Below are 3,645 nucleotides of genomic sequence, written 5' to 3'. Positions count from 1 at the left end.
ACTCAGAAACTGTATTGAACAATAAACAGATCACATCCAATCCACCCCTGTGTGAATGTGCTGATGTATCAGCAGGCTGATGACTAAAGTCTGTTTCGTAACTTCAGGATAAAGATTTGGAAGCTCTGAATGTTGGTAATCTCATCTGTAGGCTGGAGCTATTTGATAGGCGGGATGTTCATAGCTGTAAACTTGTCAGGTGTTGAAAGAATTACTATTGGAGTAAACCCACCTATTTATAACCTCAGACTCTGTTCCCTGTTGTATTTAATAAGTAACACAGTGGAATAGTGGGGTAAATATGAGGGCCTGGGTAAGATGCTCTGTTGGAGAGTTGGTGTAGAGTTGATGGGCCCTGTACCCTCACACATTTACCCTGCTAATCCCCCTAACCTACATTTCTTTGGCTGCTAAGGGACAATTTAACACAGCCAATCTTCTTAACTTGCACATCTTTAGACTGTAGCAGGAAACTGGAGCAAACTCACACAGACATGGGGAGAACAAGCAAACTCCACACACAAACCCAAGGTTGGAACCATACCCAGGTCCGTGGCGCCGTCAGGCAGCAGTGCTCACCACTGTTCCATCGTGCAGCCCTTCATCTGCTGCTGAATCCCACGTCCACACGTTACTGCCAGACTTGATGAGTCCAACACATTCCTGATTGGGCTCCCACGTTCTGTCAATTTGAGGTAATCCAAAATATCCCATGTCTTGCAGACTGTTCCTTCATCTCCACAACCCTCTCTTCGAATTCTGGAACCTTGTGCAACCCCTTTGCAATTGCTGCAGCATTGTTGGCGTGTGAGCTAATGTATGGTTCAGAATAACACCAAAAGTGTGAGTTCAATTCCTATTTCAGCTGAGGTCGGTGTTGGAGCTGCCTCCTCACCCTGCCCAAATGTGCATACTAATGGCAGCCTTCCACTGACAAAAACTGCCAGGAAAACACATCAGTAGACAACGCTGGATGACACATCAGCAGACAAGGAGCCAAGAACTTGCCGAAGGGATAAGTTCTGAACTACTGGCTATGTGGTGGGTCATTGCTTATTTAATCACTTTTATAAACTGGAATTTTCTTTGTAAACCTCAGCTTGAAAGAATAAAGCAAATAAATTGGAATATTAACTAACTATTGACATCTTGAACCAATGGTCTTCACTTTCCCCACCCTGATGTGGCACTGAAGCTTCTTAGGTTTGAAGAAGAAACTTAACCTTAGGGCACTGGACGCTATGGTGGTACAGTGGTTAGCATTGCTGCCTCACGGCGCCAGGGACATGGGTTCAATCCCTGGCTTGGGTCATTGTCTGTGTCTGCACATTCTCCCTGTGTCTGCGTGTGTTTCCTCTGGGTGCTTTGGTTTCCTCCTGCAGTCCAAAAGATGTGCTGGTCAGGTGTAGTAGTCATGCTAAATTTTCCCGGTGTACTCAAACAAGTATGGCGATTAGGGGATTTTCACAGTAACTTCATTACAGTGTGAATGTCAGCCGACTTGTGACTCATAAATAAACTTTCCTGTTGTCCTCAGTATCTGTGACCTGGCAGGATGGCAAGAATGGCCCAGGGCTCCAGTGAGTTGCACTGGACAGGCCGGAGTGGCCAAGTGGGAGGAGCAGCAGTTGGGAGGCTTACAGCGACCCCTGGTGGCCTGGAGGGGAAACAGCAGCAGCACAGCCTGCACTAAAGCTTCCCCAGTTCGGCTGCTCAGGGACACTGGGAACCTCTTCAAATGTAAACTTCAGCTTCTCGTATTAACCCCCATTCGTCCCTCTCTCCGTCCATCCATCTCACTCTCCCTTCCTCTCACCATCCATCCCTCTCTCCCTCCTCCCATCCCTCCCTACAACAAGAATCATTCACTCAGCGCAGCAGTTTCACCCTCATTCCAGCCTTTATTACATCCACTCAGCTTCCAGATACTTTACACCATTAGATATTACAATTCAAACTTTATAATCTCTCCAGTTTAATATTTATTCAATCATAGACAGCAGACAAATCATCAATTCCATTCCCGCCAGGAGCTATGATTTACCATTTACATAGATGATCTGGAGGAGGGAACCGAGTGTATGGTGTCGAAATTTGCTGATGACACCAAGATTGGGGGAAAGGCAAATTGTGCGGAGGGTGTGGAGAGTCTGCAGAAGGATCTAGATAGGCTGGGCGAATGGGCCAGGAAATGGCAAATGGAATTTAATGTTGGCAAGTGTGAGGTGGTCCACTTTGGTAGGAATAATGGTAGGAAGGATTATTACTTACGTGGCGAAAAACTGCAGCAGGTGACGGTGCAGAGGGACCTCGGGGTCCTTGTGCATGAGTCGCAAAAACCCAGCTTGCAGGTGCAGCAGGTGGTCAGGAAGGCGAATGGGATGCTGGCCTTCATAGCGAGGGAGATTGAATATAAAAGTAGGGAGGTCTTGCTGCAGCTGTATAGGGCATTGGTGAGGCCACAGCTGGAGTACTGTGTGCAGTTTTGGGCGCCGCACCTGCGCAAGGATATTTTGGCCCTGGAGGGAGTGCAGAGGAGGTTTACTAGGCTGATACCGGAGTTGAGGGGATTGAGCTATGAGGAGAGGCTGAATAAACTAGGCTTGTACTCGTTAGAGTTTAGAAGAATGAGGGGAGATCTCATTGAGACGTATAAGATGATGAATGGGATGGATAGGATAGAGGTGGAGAGACTCTTCCCGCTCAAAAAAGACAGTAGGACTAGGGGGCACAGCCTCAAGATAAAGGGGAGGCGGTTTAGAACGGAGTTGAGGAGGAACTTCTTCACTCAAAGGGTGGTGAATCTCTGGAATTCTCTGCCCGTTGAAGTGGTGGAGGCTGCCTCGCTAAATATTTTTAAGAAGCGGGTTGATGGGTTCTTGATAAGAGAGGGGATTAAGGGTTATGGGGAGAGGGCGGGAAAGTGGAACTGAGCCACAACAGATCAGCCATGATCTTATTGAATGGCGGGGCAGGCTCGAAGGGCTAGATGGCCTACTCCTGCTCCTATTTCTTATGTTCTTATGTTCTTATATATTGATATGTTTTCCCTTTTCACAATAAAATCCACACACCCAGCTTCAGATCTGCTTCTGTTATTATTTTAGTGCCCAGCAGATTATTTGGACTGAAATTGATATCGATCCTTTGTGGGCTCAGTTTGTCTCTGTGTTTGTGAGAGTGTCTGAGATAGTGTATGTGTGCGAGTTAGTGTGAGATTATAGAAACTAGAGGAGGCCATTCAGCCCTTTGAGCCTGCTCCACCATTCATTTTGATCATCGCTGATCATCAAATTCAATATCCCGATCCCCCCCTCTCCCATATCCCTCGATCCCTTTAGCACCAAGAGCTATATCTAATTTCTTCTTGAAATCATATGTGTGTGTCTGCCTTTTGTTGAGTGTGTTTGTATGTCTGTGAATGTGCTTGTGTCATGGTGTGGAGATACCAGCATTGGACTGGGTTAAACACAGTAAGAAGTCTCAGAACACCAGGTTAAAGTCCAACCAGTTTATTTGATAGTAAACCCATAAGCTTTCAGGGTTTGCCCCTTCGTCAGGTGAGTGAAGAGTTCTGGTCTCAAACAGAGCATATAAAAGGCACACACAGTTTACAGAATACTGATTAGAATGCGAGTCTTTACA

Source organism: Carcharhinus amblyrhynchos, unplaced genomic scaffold, assembly GCF_965287045.1.
Source record: "Carcharhinus amblyrhynchos unplaced genomic scaffold, sCarAmb.v2.hapA scaffold_38, whole genome shotgun sequence".
NCBI lineage: Eukaryota > Metazoa > Chordata > Chondrichthyes > Carcharhiniformes > Carcharhinidae > Carcharhinus > Carcharhinus amblyrhynchos.
The sequence above is the reverse complement of the archived record's forward strand: the minus strand, read 5'-3'. Positions refer to the sequence as shown.